The sequence below is a fragment of the Hippocampus guttulatus genome, chromosome 21 (assembly GCF_054856545.1).
Source record: "Hippocampus guttulatus isolate MCC_2025c chromosome 21, RoL_Hgut_1.0, whole genome shotgun sequence".
In the NCBI taxonomy this organism is placed as follows: Eukaryota; Metazoa; Chordata; class Actinopteri; order Syngnathiformes; family Syngnathidae; genus Hippocampus; species Hippocampus guttulatus.
The window spans coordinates 7,879,851-7,899,927 of NC_141281.1; the positions used below are offsets into that span (position 1 = coordinate 7,879,851).

General features: G+C 42.6%; 1 protein-coding gene across 3 annotated transcripts in view; it reads right to left on the reverse strand.

Moving 5' to 3' along the window:
* cdh19 (cadherin 19, type 2) overlaps positions 1 to 20,077 on the reverse strand; it is a 74,439-nt gene that overhangs the window by 40,656 nt on the left and 13,706 nt on the right. The window contains exon 1 of one of the 3 annotated variants that reach the window (XM_086102509.1): positions 3,443 to 3,558. The exons of the other annotated variants lie outside the window; for them this stretch is intronic. The gene's annotated coding sequence lies outside the window, so the exon portion shown is untranslated. Of the gene's footprint in view, positions 1 to 3,442; positions 3,559 to 20,077 lie in introns of those variants that run through there. 3 annotated transcript variants of the gene reach the window in all.

Here is a 20,077-nt window from a genome sequence, read left to right on the forward strand (position 1 = left end):
TAATAGCTAAAGCTAATTTTCTTATCAGAATCATCTTTTTTATTGGCCAAGTATGGAGAACACAAAAGGGATTTGTCTCCGGAAGTATAGGCGACACGAGTATTGCAATAACAAGCAACTACGAAAAACAAAATTTCCATGAATAAAAGGTTAAAAAAAAGATACATTTCAAAAGACGATATACTCAACAAGTCTCAAGCTGCTAAGCTTTAAGTTGAACAAGAAGTTGTCCATTATTCCAGGGCTTTAAAAAACTATTAAAGATTTTAGCACGGCATCAACATTTGCTCATTGCTCACAATTGCAGTCCATTCCTTATTCATGTAAAATGGACCTTGAGATTCATGCAAACATCAATATCCTAGTGTCAATATTTCACTCTTGCTTGTATCCTCAGGACGAAGCATTGAAGCTTATTGGCGTGGACACTTGAAGCCTTGAGGGGGACAGGAGAGAAAAAAAAAAGAAAGGGGAGGGGGTGCAGATAAATTAATCTCCTTTAGCTACCTGAGCGCTAAATATATTCTGAAGTCTCCTCTGCGCTCATGTGACGCTAACACATTCGGGCGGGAAAGTTCCTCCCGAGGAAGTTCAACCCGCAGCGCTGTCGAACACGGCGCTTCGGCCGCGTGCACTCGACAGGTATGCAAATGAAGCAGTGATGTATGCGTGGAAATGGAAAGAGGTGTAGCCTCATCAGAGCAGAAACCAAAAGTTAGCAACCAATTCAACTGCAGCTCCCACAGCCCTTTTCCCAGACACGAATCACAGGTCTGTGATCATCGCTGCCTAGACGGGCAGCGGGCTAGCCAGGCAAGGATGTGTGTCAAGAACATTTCATGACTTTTACATCAAAAAGACACCTGGGAAGAAGAAAAAGCCGGGTTGGGGTCCTGCTCGAGGCCAATGCTAATCATGCACAGCATGCTGAGTGGAACAGTCTTCAAACTGAGGGAATAATTGACGATGCCACCGTGAAGGAGTTTTTTTTTTTTTTTTTAGTCGCACAAGCAAACAAGGAGGCACGGGGCAATAATCCCTGGAATTTATCACAATATTTTGCAGCGATGATGGGTGGGGGAAGGGGGGAAACCCTAATAATAATAACCACACCAAATCAACTATTCTAATTGATCTAATTATTTCATATGTACATCATACTGACGGTCATGTATTTCACAAGATTTCGCATTAAAATTAGGAAAGAAAAGTATTTTTAAAAAAAACATTACGAACAACACTCCCAGAGTCTGTTTTGCAGACATAACGAAATGGATATTTGATCATATTGCCTATGACTGCTTGGACGGGCAGTGGGCCAACAAGTGCCAAGAGAATTCAAAATCACCCACCTAAAAACACACACACCGACACCACTCGCCCCCCCCACCCCCATCGACCAAATAATTGCGTACCGAAAGACAGATGATTTTTGTGATCTGTCTGAGACGTGCACAGCAGGATTGCTTCGCTTTGCTTGGATTTTCCCGATAAGTCGTGCACGCAGGTGAATGCAGAAGGAGCCAGCCCCGAGGGCTAACACGTTAGCAAATTATCGCCGCGCGCTTGCACTTTGCTGCACACAACGGGCACGTCCCCCAAAAACTCCACGCTTGTGTTTGACTCGGGCGCCATCATGGCCGTGTTGCCATTCATCAAAGATGACAGCTACACGTGTCGGATAAAGCGACGCCTCAGCGTGATGTATCTGCCTTGCATTATTTATGGCAACCGGCCGGCCTGCGCAAAAAGGGGGGGGAGCGTGGGGGTTGGGGCCCTGAGGTGAAACGTCTCCCGATACATTATAGAGCACATCACCAGAGCCACGACACCTCTATAATGGCGCCACGATTAGCTTTTTCGTAGCATTTCTGTGTCTTTGGTTAGCCACCAAAATAATGTCATCTATTCAGGGGTGCTGAAGAGGAAAGTCGAGTCTCAGATTAAGGAGGAGCAGTGTGGTTTTTGTCCTGGCCGTGGAACAGTGGACCAGCTCTGCACCCTTGGCAGAGTCCTCGAGGGTACATGGGGGTTGGCCCAACCAATTCACATTTGCCACAAAATATAAATTCAAGCAAGTTGTGTACGACAGCATATAGACATTTGGGAGCATGAATAGTAACGAATATGAATGAAGGCTACATTTTCTTGGCGATGAAATGGCCATGTTGTCAGAACAACATAATTGGCCTTCAAGAAAAGCGATTAACACTCTGGCAGATACTATCGCGCACTAATTAATCACACAGTGAAGGTGTTTTTAAGATGCGTTTTTTTTTTTTGGACACTTTCAAATGGGCCACCGGCAGAAACAATGAGTGCAACAGCATGCTGATCGCATCCTTGATTGGCGGCTTTGCATTTCCCGTTAAAATCATTTCCAGTTGGCATGTATAATTAAAAACCTGAGAACAATGTGGAAAATGACAAGATTAAATACTGTGGCTTTATCGGCAATTGCATTTTGCTTGCAACACCTGATATCTAACAATTGAATCCAATGTAAAAAGAATTCCGTGTTTAATGAAGAAAACACAATCGCGTGGAAGCCACGAACAAAAGATTATTCAGACAAAAGATATCAACGTAGTATGAGTTATAGATCAATTAAAGTACTTATTCATTAAAAGTAATGTATGTATTTGCCACAAGTAATTACATTTTTTTGTATATGTTGTCTATTTATGGGTACAATTCAAGACATTTATCTGATAGTACTACATTTTTGTCATTTATACTTTAATTTCATCACTAATAAATTCGAGGAGTACAGCGACATGTGTTGTGTATGAATTTACACTTTTGTCTTACTTTTGTCACATAGGGACAGGTAGTTTTGAATTTTTTTGCGTGTTTAAATCAATGGCACATTTAATGGCACTTGTCACTCCAAACAGTTGTATCTCAAATCATCTTTCCTCATTGAAATGAATGGAAATTCCATTAATATGTTTGGGGGGGGGGGGGGAATCTAGCCAAGAAGTGCTTGTATTTCATGTTCTGTGCAATTTTCAGGGGGTGGCCAGTAAATTTGACATCGGACTTTTGCTTTAAGACTGGAAAAATATCAAATTGATCTTGTCACCAAAGTTGTCCGACAAGAAATCCTGCACTAAGGCGACAGATTGAATCTTTTTGCAAGAAGAATTCAGATCGGTGCAGCAGATCTGGTCTAACGACGATTCGATTGTGATCATCCAGGTATATTTTGGCCGGCGTCTCTTAGACTGAGAGTGGTAATTGAATCGTGGCACACGACAACTGTTCATCAATCCGGTGACGACGATGAGGCTCTTTGAAAAGGACCGTTTGGATGCTTGTGGATTGATTTCCCTAGTTGACAGGTGATTGCGGAAGGTGAGAACAATGCTCTGCTTTTCACATGCCAAGAGCGCCATGGCGGCAAGCGGTCTGCCGCCATCACTTCTTGTTTTCGCGTTACCTTTGTGACGTGCGCTTTTGTCGTTGTCTCGTCTTCTTTCATGTCCGATAAAACGGCGGAGAAGCAGCATGGACACTCGTTAGCTCGGAATCACACTGATTTGGCGGGTGCCGCTTCGGTCATGTAAAAAAAAAAAAAAAACAGCGCTACTTCAATCGGATGCTGAAAATCTATTTTATTCGGTCTGTTGATATTTATGAGACAATTGTTGGATTTTGTTCAAAAGGTGCATCGTATTAAGTAGGAAAACAAGAACAAAATTGCAATTATTTTTAATTGCCGACTGTTGGTAAAATTCATTGTCATTCGCGCATAACCGATGGCTCGTGGTATAAATTTTGTGTGTTTATGTTTTCAGTTTCAGGGGTGGGGATTGCTGAATTTCTTGGATTGTGGCATCGATGTTCTAACCTACCGAAATTCATTACGGCTTATGTCAACGTGATCAGGCAGGTCCAATGAGAATCTGTCGATATTCAGATGGACCGTTAAACGTGACATTCTTGAACGATGGTCTTCATGCCAACAAATTCAGCAATTTTGGGGGAACAAGTCGGCCGTCTCCTCTAGTGAGATTCTTTTGTTCCAATCATGTGTCATCACGCGGCCCTGATTGTGAGCAAATGACTGGGTTCAATCAGCCAGTCACGTCTTCCATCATTTACCCATCACGCCGTGGCTCCGCCATTAGCACTCAGGACAGGTTGTTCTCTCCGTTTTGTGGAAACCCGTCTTTATCAAACGCTGGACTTTCTGCCTGTGTCGCATTCGTGTGGCAAATCGAATACACTATCAGAGGCTCATTTTACTTTATTAAATCCCTCCTTGCCATCCCCGGGTGAATGGCGCATTTCTGTTTAGCCAACAGCTGCTGCCTTATTGTCTCGACACTTCCGAGGGAATTGCTTATAATTCCGACATGTTGATTTAGACTTATTGTGTGAGCAGGCGTTATTAAAAATCCGTCCACGTGAGGACGTCAAAGTCAGCGAGGTGGAATTGCCCATATGTGCAACTCGCGTGGAAACGGTGACAATCTGCTCGTGTTGATGAGAAACTTCCAAAATGGCTTCTCATCGTTACGTTTCTGGGGAAAGAGGAAGGAGGCGAATTACTGACCAAAGTGGACTTTCTCTGAGGGCTTCTTGCTGTCTTGCTGATAAATTATGTCCAACATACGCACACAAACACAAGAGATGCTGGCTTGGTTCTGATATAGAACTTCCAACAGGGGGCGCTCATGAAGGCCAAGCTGGTATGAACCAAAAGTCTTCAGATAGGTCCTTTTAATTGATGGCTCAATCAGTCAGAAGTTCGATTTGAGATGAAGACAAACTAAAAAATTGTCAATAAGTGTCAATAATAAAGTAAGTAGTCAGAACATTGCGGAAAAAAAGTTTTCACTTCATCCTAACCCTCCTTTGAAACACTAATGATTTTAATACCTGACGCCCCACAGGTCTGACACCAAAGCGGATGGTGATCTCAGGAGTGTTCGGCCCCACTGATTGAGAAACGAAGCGAGGCCACATTTGCCGAGTGCAGGAAGTGGCCAGGAAAACACGGGTAAGTGAGTGGCAAAGTTTGGCCTTTTAACAAGCCGAACGGGCATGGCGAGGTTTCGACGTAATGATGGCGAAGCCACAGCGGAGTGTCATTATAATGAACTACCCGCCACGGACGCGGGTGGACGCCATCTCGACTGGCGCTCTCAATCTGTGACCGCCATCGTTTCCCCCTTTAGGCAGAGTATAATTAGTCGGAGTTCAACGCAATTCTTTTTTATTTCATTTCCGTGCCGCTGAGTGGTAATTGCTATCTCAGGGGTACTTTTCTCCACAAATAGAAGCTCAACAACGACAGGAAAGTCCTCCAGTGCAGTATATGGACAATAAAACAAACCTCTTCGGCAATTAATCAGTCCAAGTTCATCGAGGCTACTTGAATCTTAATTGATCATCTCAGGAACACATTTGGGACAATCGTATCAGTCGTATACTGTCATTTGTTCAATAAAGGTTTAGCCACTAAGAATTTTTTTTCCCTAATTTTGTAAAAATAAATAAATTCAATGTAAATAAAAGATATAGTCACTAGAGAGGCTGATTATGGAAAGAAATATTTGCAGATCATGTCCAAAAATCTTTGCTCTGACCAGTACTGGACAATATGGAAAAAAATCTGCCACGATATTGGTAGATATTGTTTTATATCATGATAATGATATATCACGATATAGTTTCAGGAATTTTTTTTTAAATAAAATATATAACACACTATGCCTGTTTGATGCGTTTCTCACTTTATGTTGAAGTGATATTAACTCATTCCCTCCCAAAGGCGTTTTTAAACATCTTTTCAGACTTGGTCTAGAATTGGATGGTACTGACTGAGTTAAACAGACCTGTATCAAATAAGTAATGCATCGAGTAGTGCTGCTATCCGAAAGGATCAAATGTAAACAGAAGCAAAGTTGTCGACATGTTTTGGCATTTTTTGCGCAACCGTACTGTAGATAATCTAAATAACAGGCATAAAAAATGCTGCCGACAGAAATTGATTAAAAAATAAAGATGAGCTTTACCGTCATGTAATTTTGAAAACATTTTGCAGATCTCAAAAGTTAAAAAGCTTTTTGCCCATCAAATAAAGCTCTTGTCTTATTAATTATGTCAATATAATGTCATTTTGAACTGGATCTAACTGACGAAGGATCCGTCGGTCCTAATGGACCATTTAAGCACCTCTTATGATCTCTGGCGGTAGGGATCAGGGCTCCTGATCAAGGCCTCTTTCGTTCCCCTCCTCTTTCATTTCGCTGCATAGATACAAGATCAACTGCATCCCTTAAATGCATCTCTAATCACAGATTGTGACAACTGTGCACATGTCAGTGTGGCTGTGATGCCAACTTTGATTTTTTCCCTCTTTTTCTTTATGGAGACTACAAACTAACCCTAGCAGCTACCCGGGCGCAGATAAAACACGAGTTCTGTCACGCCGGTCGGTGCCGAGGCCCCAGCAGGGGGGTCCTAATGAAGGCAATAAAAAACAAATGCAAATGATCACCTTGGGGTTGCCTCTCGCACCGAATCTGTCGCTCAGCCTTCGGCTCGTCGGGATGGATCACCGCCATCATCTCGCTAACACGTGTTGGGAAAACAAACAGCGAGCGGCAGCATGCTGATATTATTATCTGTAGGCTCAGGCCAGCTCGGCACATTTGGGATGGGGCGTAATGGATCACAGCTCAGCAGAAACCAGAGGCAGAACAAAATACAGATACTGTACGGCTTTGTCTAACGGTAACATGCCGAGCTCCCAAAAAAAAATCTATTTTGTGGCTGTCCAATGTCTCAGTACTTTTTCTGTTGTTGTTGCTAAAAATTGTCACTTTTCAAGGAAAACAACCAAATTTAGGGATAGAACCGTGCATTGCAATACTTGTCGACTTTGCATCTCCAGGTCATATGAGTTCACTGGCAATGATGTCATTTCCATGCAGTTCATTTTATTTTAACAGCATAGTGAATATGAAATCCACGCAGGTACATTGCTAACATACAGAAGCCTTAATTTTCGGGCGAATTAATTTAGCTGTCAAATTATATTTTGAGGATGGCTGAAAGCGACATCATTTCATGCACTTTGAGTGTAACAAGTACGAGGGAGGGAGTGAAAATGACAAGTGCTTTGCACTTCAATTTAAAAAATGTTTTGGCAAGGTTCTCATAAAAAAATGGGGTGGCGGTGTGAGTTATGAATTATTCCTATAAACGTGTCAGCTCTCTGGATTTAGTGGACACGAGAGGTCAAACAAAACAAGAACACAGATGTACACTATTGCACCGCATGTACTGTATATATGTAATAAAAAAAAAAGAAGAAGGGGAGAAGGCGATGGCTGCTGGAATTGGACCTCAGGGCAGGTGAAATCTCCTTGCTTGCTGCACAGGAATGAGATTTTTTTTTTTTTTTTAAATAAAAACTAGCGGCGGTAGCACGTCAACAGGTGAATTTAGTGCTTACGGCCACGTTAGATAAGGCCGGAGAATGTCAGGGATGACTTTTCTCACATTGTCTCTGGCATAAGATGGACTTAATCCTTCAGGCGGCCTTTGCGTTTGTCTCCCAATCGGAGATTTTTTTTTCCCCACATAGTCGTTGCCGGGCAAAGATCTGCCTGCAAGTGAAGATAACTTGAGCGAGGAATTGACTCAAGGTCAATGCGAGTGACCAGCTCATTTTAGAACAAACCTAGAAAATATGAAATGACAGGTTTCTTGTTTTAAAAAAATAAATAAATAAAAATCACAATTCATTATGATTTTCCTTTTTTTAAGCAAGGTAGCTGAAAAAAAACTATAGTGTATTCTGCATATTGACCCATGAAAATAATCACCACTCACTTGCCTGTTTGAAAGAAACAAAGTGGGCGTCGTTTCCTAGTTGAGATAGACAACATCGTTCTGACTGTCACTTGTTGCTAGGCAGAGTTCACATGGCTCACTCATAACTGTCCCCATAATATGATGGGAAAGGCAAAGCGATAAAATACAACATTCTGCGATTACAAGCTTAATATACTGCTATACTGGTGGAGTAAAACAATTTTTAACACCCATCACTTGAAGCTGCTTCTATGACCTTGGAGGAGCCACGGGAACTCCAATTTTGAGTTGGACTCCACTGACTTTTCTGATGAAGCTCTTTTGAATAATTGGGGAGCGTGATCATGAGGAATCATGAGCAGATGAGGGCCAAACACCTCAGCACGCGCGTGATGGATGGGGCCGTCGAAACGTCGGTTTTTGGCGTCCAAGGCGGAGATAAAGCGAGGGCTCAAGTGTGTCAAGATGAGGATCTTTATCTGGATTGTACATTTATTTTTCTTGCTAGCGGCGCAAGGGGGGCTGGCAAAGATGGACGTGTAGGACGCATCTTTCTTTTTTTCCCCTCCCCCGAACGCGTGGCTGAATCATTGAAGCAACAATAATATCCCGCACATTGTTTTGACACATTCACATGCTGCATGCGCTACCCTCAACAGAAATGGAATGTTCCAAGAATGAGGAGAAACAAGTTCAAGACGCTAACTGGACGTTGTTTAAGCCCTTTAGTGACCGGCATATCAGTGGAGAAGGTTGCAAAATATGATTTAAAAACTATAAATAATGGCATTCTGAGTGAACGCTGGCGCGTTTTGGCTGCCGCTGCTCAAGCCGTATTGTTTCGTGTTTTTTGTTATTGTAAAGTGTCCTTGGGTGTCTTGAAAGGCACTTATAAATAAAATGTATTATTATTATTATTATTCTGTGTCCAACATATTGCACAATTTCACCACTATCATTCAAGATCATTCTACGTCATTCCATATCATTCAATATCGTAACAATATTCCACCATGTCGTTCCAACTTTCTATATTTTTCATCCAGCATTTCAGTCTACGCACGCAATCGTTCCAGAAATTGCTTCATCAAGTTATGATGATTTGGTCTCAGTGATTAAAATAAATGCTATTCACAATCATAACGATAAGCAATGGTCTCAATTGTTTTAAATACTGACATTCTCGATAAAACCTGTGTGTTATGGTAGTGTGTAGTACACGTAGTAGTTGTAAGAGTACATGGTATTATATTTTTTTTCAATAATGATGCTTAGGGAGCACACGCACACGCTTTAGAAAATGGCACCATGTGCAGCATTAGTGTTAGAGAGACACCTACTGGGCACTCCTCTCATGACGTTCCCTGTTTGCTTGTGATTTGCCATTTGGATAACTTTGTTTTTGACTTGTTCCCCGCCGCGGCCTCACTCTCCACTTTGCAAACAAAAGGTGGAAGACGCGCGTGTCGACGGAGACTTAAGATTGTGATTTAATTAGCTGTGACTCTGGGGGCAGCCTGCGAGCGAGTGGTTCTCACAGGCTGCAAAACTCATTATGGATGAATTAATGAAGTGGGACGTGCACTTGGCATAACACATGCCGCATGCACTGATGCATTATGTATTATTGGGGGAGGGGGGGTTCTTTCATTCAAGGGGATGACTAAAGAGGTATTTTGGGTGAAAAAGTAAAAAAATAATAATAATAATTCACAATTAGTGTTCATCCAATCACATTTCACCCTCGTTTTGGCATTCATTTGCATTTTTAGAGCTTCCCGAATCAGTATTCATAATTCAAATTATGGACGTGGATATGAAACAAGTCACCAGGAGAGATGCCGAAGAAGTGCGCCCCTTGCCCTTCAGCTTTGTTTTCTTCAGTATTTTCAGCAAAGAACGACACAGTTAGCAATTAACCGTAGCTGCTTCCTGTCCAGGTCAAAATAGGAAGTTAGTGAATAGACACCAGATGACAAAAACATGAGCAGAGGGAATGTATTTTTTGTCAGCGATGTTGAACATATTGCTTGTACTGCAGTTTTAAACAATAAAAACAAAAGAACGACTGTATGCGTCTTTTTGTCCATACACAATCTTCATTTTTTGGGTTATGGAAACTTCATTTTTTGACAAAAAGGAGCAACATGATTTTTTTTTTTTAAACAATTTATTAATTTGGGGTGGATGAATTTAGAAGCAACCACAACTTGCTATTTGTGGCTACATTGCTATGGTCAAACTTTGTCGCTCGCCATTGCTTCTTTGCAGAAGTGACTTTCTTCTAGCTTCTGATTGGTGAAAACAACGTTACAGTTATGCATTACAGTGCCGTCTAAAAAATATATATATATATATGAGAGAATGCATTTTTTAGCTCTTTGGTCACTCAACCAAGGTGAACATTTTCTAAAACAGATGTTAGCTATTTAAAAATAGAACTTCTCATAAGTCACCTTTTCTCCACAAATAACTTGTGTTCCGGAAAAGATTTTCTTCAGACTGATTGCTGGTGGTCCAAGAAAGCCTGAAAATGCTTTTCTACATGATTTTTTTTTTTCTTTTCCAGAATGTGGCCATGAGAAAGCCGCGAGTTCACTTGTAAGGTCTACATAATAAACCCCTGACTGGCACCGCTCTATTATAATCCCCCCGCTTGTTTATTGCATGCGAGGTCGCGTCATTAACTAGCCAACCTTTCTCCTGACGATCGTAAAAATGAGAGTCTCCCGTCAAGCGTTTCCTTCTCCTGCCACTTTTTGCCACCGAAAAGCCATCAGCGAGCTCAACTTTCACTCTGGACACAAATCATCCACGATTCAAGGGTGCCTCGGAGCGGGAAACGGAGAGGCAATGCCACCCACTCCTTTCGCTAAAGGTGTTCATAAACACACTTCTTTATATATTGCAGCTTTGACCTTGCTGGTCCCTCCCCGTCTGTATACCTTGGACGACTTAATTCCACCCACCTGTTTAAAAACAGAGGGGGGGGGGGGGGGGGCATACAAGTGGCCAACATGGCAAGTCGACGTCCTTGAAGAGAAATCGAGAGATGCTTCATTGTCAGGCTCGACCTTCACCACAAACGTGGGATAAATGCATTGTAAGGATCTGCTGCGGGGAGGTTCCGATGATTGATCGTTCACGCCCATTAGTATGTACAGTGAGGCCCCGCATACTTTGTATTTGTGCTTCAAGAATTCATCGAATCTATCCCCAACTATGTGTGGGGAAAAAAAAAAGGTTTATTCTCCGTTTGGTGCTCTTTATAGAACACAGTGAGGCCGAATAAAAAGCTGTCAAAGCTCGTTCAAAATAGGAGCTTGTGCCAAGGAAGTACGTTGAAGTAATTCATCTCCTCTGAGCAACAGTTTGGATGTCTGGGGAGGAGCTCAAGTTAGCCTGGGTTGTTTGGAAGTTATTGGAGAGTCTTCAGCACATGGCAAATCCCATTTGCTGTAAGCCGTTTACTCCATTTTTCAGGGTAAATTTAAGCATAAAATGAGTTTGAAAGGATAGTGAACTATAGTTTGTGGTATGTTTATGGTTTCGATTATTAGTATAGGATTTTACTGTTGTTTTTTTTAAGTTGCTCGGGAGGCAGCATTTCCTCACATTTATTCGCTATTGGCGGCGGGGCTTTGTGCCCTATCCTCCACGACTATATACTAGATGTTAATCTGAGGGAAATGACTTTCTTCACGCTTCTGTAATGTCCACATTACAGGGCGACATCGTAGCGCCACCTGTTGCTCTGACACGTCCCGCAGTGCCCTGCTAAAATGTGTGAATGCGAATGAAGTTGCGCGCTGACACATGGCACTTGGCGGCGTTTCGTTGGGATCCGTGAATGATGACCAAGTTGCTCGGCATATTGTTATGGGGCTTTTTATAGCCTATTGACCTTTCACCAGGGATGGATTCTCTCTTCCGCTGCTGAGAGACTTGATGTGAGCTCTACCCCCTGCCCCCAAAGTGCTCAGCGCAGACGAATCTAACAGTGTGTATGATATATATATATATATATATATATATATACACTATATACACTTAATTCAAACGCTTATAATACTTCCTGGGGTGAAAGTTGTTCATTCATTGTTCATTATGGCTGTAAAGGATTATAAGGGGTCATTTGCATCCCTGGACACCTAAGTGCATTGCATTGCATGAGACGCTGGTATCAGTTGTTGTAGTATGAAGCACAACTATCTTTGCATCTACGTGTGAACGCCACCATCTAGTGGACATTTGGTCCTAGTGCAGAAACGCCACGACATTCAGATGAAATATTAAATATTTCGAAAATATTGTTTTAAGTGACGTGCCCTGCATTTAAAACTATTATTATTATTCATGAGACGGTACTGAAAGATGCCTTTTCAATGTGGTTAAATCATTTGAAATAAATATAAATATATATTAAATATTTTTGTGGCCAAAAGGTCATTCTCCCATACAGCGCAAAACATGTTAACTTAAAAATATGATTATTTTAGAATCCATTATCTTTTTGGCACATGCTCATGTGTTAAATTTCCATAAATCTTATGGATTTTGTTTGCAACTGCTTTATGCTATTATGCCTCAAATGACACAAAAAGTCCTTACATAGATGATGATTTGGCATATAGTAGTTCTAGGAAGTTCTAATAATGCCTTCAACTAGTCACATAACAGCATAAGGAATAATTTGGCGTCATTTAAATGTGGTGACAGGGTGAGATGAATCACATTTGAGCTTTGCATGATAATCAAACTGAACGGAGGACGAATTATGCGTGACATTTAAACCAAAAAGCATTTTGGAAATGGCTTCGCTAATTAGCTCGGGTGCCACAAAGCTGCATTACTGATCAGCACTAACGCTAATGAGAAGACTGTGAAAAATCTGTGAAGACTCACCAAGTGTTTTGTTTTTAGACTTTTCTGATTGCGCTTAAAATCAGCATGGATTTTATTTATTCCGTATTCCATTGAGGGATTTGCGTGGCGCTTTACACGTGCTTGATAAAACCCAAACAAGTAAAAGCGGCCAGCCGCTAGGTAGCCTAGCGTTTCTTTGCTCTCAGACATCTGTTTTATCGGCATCTTCCACAGGCTAAGTGAAGGATTTACGAAATGCATAAATGGAATAGATTGAAATACTGATTTTTTTTATGGAAATCAAACAGATTGTCTTTCAGTCATGGTGTTTTGCTCAGTCATCTTTTGGTCCGTCTTCTCATGACTTTATATGCAGAGTACGTAAAGTAATATGAACATGTAACTCCAAGCACATATCGAAAAGCTAAAGCTGACAGCATGTTATTAACCAGTATATTCTGTGTTATTCTGTCATATTTGACAGAGCCAGTGAGCGTATTTTGTACATTTATATGAAGAAAGAACAACTTATTACATATTTGAGGTGCTTCACAGGCTGCTAGTTTTGCTTTCAGTCATCGCTAATGGATACTTTTTACTGGCTGGCAGTATTATATATTCTTCAGCTGGAAAGGCTTTTTTTAACCGCTTACATCAATTACTCGTCCGCGGGCGGCAGCGTCGCTTCCACACACGACTTGCTCTTCAAAATGAAAACTTTAAATGAACCGTCGTGTGTGGGGACCCTAAGGGCCAGCATAAAATCGATATTATTGGACAGCCCCGACTTGATGAATATTCATAGGTTGCTTTCATGAAGACGTCAGTTTGACTAAGTCTCAGTTAATGGGCCGTATCATTGCACGCTGTAATTAAATGACGGCGACTTTGCTGCAACGGAAATGAAGACACAGCGGCGATGTTAACGGCCTGTGTGACGCAGATGAAGACAGATGGATTTCCTGAACCAGTGCACGCAAATACTTGGCATCGCTTTTTTTTCCCCTGAAATAAGGAGCTAAACAATGGACCAATTTTGGCCCTTTGCTGACATGACAAAAAAAAAAATACGACTCTTAGGAGAACCATATTTTTAAACTGTTGTTTTCAGTTACACCTGTACAATGTCATATGGAGCCAAATGCTGCTTCACCAAAGACAACAGACTGATCTCTCAACACAAGTCTTGAATAAAGTACAGAAAAACTGATGTTGCCAATGAGGGGCCTGGCATGCATATCATGTCTTTTCAAAGGACAAACCTTTGACGAGTGATCAAGTAAACTCGTGTTTTCTGCATTGTTTTTTTTTCCATTCTACAAAACGTACAATTGGAGTCAATTTGTCTAAAAGTGACTGCAGTCAGCTTTTTGCGAGGTAGAGCACATCTGATCTCGTCTGTTATTTAAGTGCCAACACTTGTCAAATTTGTGCAACACTAAAGGGAAGCGTCTCCAAACAGACGTGCGTAATTTAAAAAGCGGAAGCTTTCCGAGCTGACATCTGAGACAAGAAGTGACTGGGCCCGGTATCAGCCGAGAGAAAATACTGAATATGTGAGGCCCGTAAAAAACTGACTAATTCAAACACGGGAGCTGTCAGAGCCAGCAGAGAGAAGCGTCATTTTGTTTAATTGGGACAACTCGAGGCGGACATGTTTGCAGAGTGATGCAGACAGACAATCAGCTGCCATCTGGCCTACATTAATAACTCTATCCCTCATGTGACAACGCTAGAATTGGCAAAACAAAACTCTGAGATAATTGATGAGACTCCATCCTGGCACGCCGCACTTCCGAGGGGAAACGGCTGAGATATTGCACCGCGTCCGTCAAAGGGTTCTGCTCGCCACGCTGAAGTGAAACCGAACACGAGGAGCTGCCAAATGCCGGCGTCACTAGCAAAGCCGACGTCTCAAGGGTCCGATTAGATGGTGGGGGCAATAATCTTTTCTTTTTTTTTTTTTTTTTTTCCTGGCACAGCCACAGAAATGCTCTAACATGAATCTGAACAATTTCCTCTCCCCAAATAATTGCTTTGCCATTTTACACATTTTCATTGTGAAAAATTTAGAAAATGACAAAGCTACTTTCGACATCGAACTAACACGCGGCCGTCGGATACCGAAGAGTTAGAGGGCTTGATCTAGACTCATAAATAAGTGTGATATAATACCAGAGACATATGGCTACGTATGACAAAATGCAGTTTCTAAATGCAAAGCAATTTTTTTTAGACGCAAAAAAAAAATTATTGGAGGGGTTTCTAGCATGAACTGCCCGTTTAAGGTCACACCACCGTGTCAAAAGAAATTATTTTGTATTTAGAAACTGAATTCTGTATTTCCTTGGGTTGTCTTTGCATGAGAGTAAAAGTAGTTTGATGTACTGAAACCTCTGTATGTGATAAATATGCAAAGAAATCAGGAAAGGGGCAAATACTATTTCGCAAACACTGTAGGAGCGCCGAGGAGTGACACTTCCTGTCGGCTAATCTATATGTTCCGTGTGGGGAATTTGTTGCGCCTCTGAATACATGTCCCGTTCCGCCCCAAGAGCAGCAATTGCTCAAACTATCCAGCAGATGTCAGCTAAAAAGCCATTTTTGTTGCCATATTGTTTACCCATTGCAGGCTTTGCAACTATAATCTTCGGCCCCCCCCGTGCTCCTGTTAAGTAGCTAATCAATACCGCTATTAAGTACCCCGATGCACTGGTTCGCTGTGTCTTGTTTGCCGAGGAGAATCCAATTAAACGGTAAGAGCGGCTACAGTGATAGCGCACCGTGCGGAAATGTTATGACGGTGTGCCGAGCCTGCTGCTCATTCATCAAAACCTCCAGCGGCCCGTCTCGAAGGGGCAAAAAAAAAAAAACATATGTGACAAATGGATACGGGAAGCTACGCCAACTCCCGGGCCACATCCCTTTGGGCGAAGCGCGGCTCATAAACAGAGGGGTGACCGGCGCGGAGGTTGGCTGTGAGTCACCGTGTCCTCCGCCGCCATGTGCGGTTGGTGAGCTACTTCCTATTTAGAAAGCAGAACAAGCACTGTGATTCATGCGCGCTCCGACAAACGACCAAAAACATGCCCGGGGTAAATTGTTTGCAAAAGCCAAGCAGAAGCAAGTTCCACAAATCAAGTCGGCACGTGTCGGAGCCATGCGTGCGGCTCGGGGATCCATTAACAGCCAGGTGGGATTTTTGTCAAGATTTGTTCAAAGTTGTTTGGAAGGACGGATTGGGAATATTCTTTCCTGAGCAGCTGAGTCAAATGAGTTCAGAAGGATTTGGAAATTCAGGCTTTTTCCGAGAACCTAATGTGGGCATCTGCATGCTATTAATCCAATCTGAGGAGGTGGTTTTGGCTTCCAGGGCCAACACCTCCCAAGGGGGAGTTCTCCGTTACGCCTCAGAGGTTCGCTCCGATTCTGTGAAGCTCCACAAGCCAAAAGCCGCCGCTAACCCAGACTTCAACGGCCATTGAGTTATTTCTTCCTCTTTGAGAAGATTTTTTTGAAAGATTTTTTTTTTCTCTTGCATTATTGATCAAGATGCCATTAAGGCCTTGGCTGCTGTTGTTTTTTTCCCCTCTTAACTTTATCAAGAGAGTAGTTTTACTTAAAAATGTGTTTTTAATTTTCTGAGCAAACACTGGTTATGGGATTTTCACATGTCTAAACAATCACATCATCGCCTAAACTAATGTTCTACCCAAGAGCTGCCGTTTGCTTCAAGACATCGTCTCCAAACCTGGCCTGGCGTCGTACCCACTTGAGTCTAACCAAAGGGGCTCTTTGTCTGCTCTGGTGACTTCCGGCTAAGTCACAGCAATGGTTTCCAGCCTGCCCTCGTTTCCTGTCCAACAGTTGTCAACCAATTGCCTCTGAGCCCGCCTTAGTGTCTTGACCACCTGTGTCAACAAAGTCTCCGAGACTGCCTTGGTTATCTACCCACCCACGTATCACCCATGTATCACCTCGCCTGACCAGGAGTTCGACGCACCTCCCTCCATGTCAATCAATTGTCGTAGCCTAGCCTTGATTTGCACACATCGGAGTCTCCTAGCTTGCCCTGGCGTCCTGCTCGAACCAGTTGGCTCCTTGTCTGCGCTGGTCTCATTTAGTTCTCCATTCCCAGTTTAGTGACGCGTTATTAGTTCCGATATTTGGCTGCACTTGCCTCATCTTTGGATGTGACAATCAAAGAGAAAATTAAACAGCCCTTGTTCACGACGCGTCTTTAACGCGACCGTATTGCGGGAGAGCCGCAGGCCGCGCTCCGGTTGCACCAGCCGCGGTTTTTAAATATTTAATCGCGCCAGTCACTGGAGCTCGCTTTTGACATTGACGCCAACCTCTCGGCAAGTCGCATCTTTCTCCAGCGCCCGCAGCTGATGGGAGGCATCGGGGGGAGGGTCATCAAGTCAGACTAAAGAGGCCGCTGAGGAGGTTTCAGTCTGAGGATTCTTGGACGTGTCAAGCGGCTGACAGCACCGGTGACACATTTGACGCCAAGCATGGGGGACTTTGCCAGCGCGACTACAAATAACGTGAATTAGTCCCTCGTGTAACGGGTCGGCTTTGACAAGCGCCAAAAACAAAGTGAGACAAAAAGCGCCTGCAAAAATGAATCCATTTTCAAGCATGTTTAAAGCAGAAAAAAATGTGAAGTATGAATTCCGAACTTCACATGATTTCCTGATCTTATATTTTATTCAAAGGGTCAGATCTTCATTTCAGTCACCCTACTGCTTTTGTTGTGCGGGGAGAAAGCCATTTACATTTTAAATGAGGAAGGTGCCAATCCGGGCGTGTGCGCTTGCAGCTGGTGCTTAATTCCGTCTCCTTTTTTAATTACAACGCAAGCAGTTCAATACCACAGCCTGATTAAAAACTTCAGGGGAGCCGCCTCCATCGGCTGGCTGGCTGGCAGAGTAAATTAATTCATTTGTACAGATCACATCTGCAAAGTGCGTCACAATGAACGATTTAACAGCACCCGTAGAGTCAAATCAATCGGCTCCGTGCCTATCCTACTATTCCGCCCACCAGTCATCTCCTAAGCTTCCTGGGCGTGATTCCGACACAACGTACTACTTCCGAGCCTCCCCTGTTGTCCTGCCCACTTGAGTCCAACCAACTGGTTGATATCCTGTCCTGGTGTCCTACTCACCGGTGTGAATAAATTGTCTCTTAGCCCGTCCGTCATGGTTACCTACACATGTTCACCATTGATCTTCGAGCCTGCCCAGGTTTCTACACACCTGATTCAACCGATTGACTCGACATATCTCCTGACCTGACTTGGTGCCCATCACACCGGAGTCTACCGTACGACCTTCTTGCATACTCGCCTCGTTTGTGGTTTAGGCTCTCGTGTCTAACAAAAGTGCTGTGTCTGCTCTGGTGTCATAACCACCCGAGTTCTATCCTCCTCTTTAGCGGTTATAGTGCACTAACAAGGCACTTCATCCATTGGATTCAGCCTTTTTCCTTTTAATATTGAGCCGTATAAACGCTGAAAGCCACATTTTGTTATCTTTGGAGTGAGTCTGCCATTTTCTCAGAGTGCTCTGAGCCGTGAGCGTTATTAGCCTTGCTGATGGCTTTTTTTTTTTTTTGCCAGCATGCAAGTGACCTGTAAAAGTGTGTATTCATTTTGTGTGAAATTATTGGGAATGACTCACAAAAAAAGAAGAGTAAACTCAAGATTTGGGGGGGGGGGGGTTGTATGTTTTTCTGAAATATATTTTCTATATTTATCTAATTAGCAATGTTTTTTATTTTAGGCCTTCCACATTCTCCACAATTAAGGAAAAGGCATTGTTGATGGCTTTAGCGGTTTCCATGGATAAATAACCACAAGTCTGACAACAGCATGTGATGTAACAGTGAACGCACTGATGATTTGTTTGCAATCATTATGTCAGGTGCTAGTTGGGTCTCGTAAGTGCAATTTTCCTGTTAAAAATTCTTTGCGTGTATTGCACTCAGACGTCATTCATTAAAATGGGTTCTGCACAGACTGATTATTTATTCAACCGTTGCCGTGTCAATCACTTGCAAAATTAGTGGCTTCCGCCAAATGACAATGTCTTTGTTCTTGCCCCCCTACGCTAAATATTAGCATGGCATCATTGCGCCAATAACCCTGATCAGCGTCTGCGACGCTAAATTGGCACAGTCGGCAAAGAAAACATTGCTAACTAGGCTGATATTTATGATACGTCTGCCAAGCGCTGGCGCTGCCATCAGGCTGAGACGGGGAAAAAAAAAATCATCAAAGATGACATCAAATCAAGAAATGCAATTAGCAGACGTTGGAACAAATTAGCACAAGACCAGCGAGGGGAGAAGAAAAAAAATACAACTGGCAAGAATAAAGCAGCTTTTCTTTAAATTATTCCAATTCATCAAAGTGTTTTATTCATTTCCAGCGACTTGGAACTTACTTGAAGCGATTTCTATCAGCTGAGCTGGAAATGCCGCCCCCCCCCGCCCCCCCGCCCTCACTCTCTATCACACAACATTGTCCTTGAGAAAAAAAATACATGAAATGTCAAGAATAGACGATACTCGTGCGCAGCCTTTATCGAGATATAGAGGACAACTCAAAGCGTGGGTAAATTAAATTGCGCCAAGTTTCCAGTTGAAGAGCAAACAGCATCACGGCGAGCAAACAATCTCCAAAGGCAGGCAGCTGTGGCGGCTTCGGAAAAAAAATGCAATTGATGAGCAAAGGCGGGCTCGGGACAAAGGACGGGCTCTTTGTTTAAGACACATAAAATCCAATGTAGTTAATTCAGGCCATTTAGGAATCACTAATTGCTCGTCTCTTGGGCTAGGGGCTAATTAGCTAAGTGTACATGAATACAACAACAGCCTTGTTTAAAAAAAAAAAAACTGCTTCTTCATACAGAGCTGCAGAAATTATACCCAACAATGTATTATGCATGCCAGGCCTGTAGGAGGCGATATGACTGTTAAGAAACCTCTCCGGCCTGATATCAATAGCATATTAGTCGGCATAACTAGCACCATTACGATGGTGTGCGGACAATGCTGTGTTCGAGTGCGGCATGGAATATCGACAACTCTTCTCCTTTCGCATAGCCACGACTTAGAATGCACCGAAAAATGCAAACACTTGACTTTATGTGAATTGGTGCTTTGTATAGTACCAACCCAAATCGGTCCACCCCCGGAAAAAACATCTGTACCTATCCCTAATCTATATCATTTGCACATTTACATTTTATAATAATTCTTTCAAGAAATGTGCAATACAGTTGAACTATTATGCATTCAAATTACACAAAGCGTTCCATACACTGTGCATATTGGGTGCATCGTAATTTAGGATGACATCTTGAAGCTG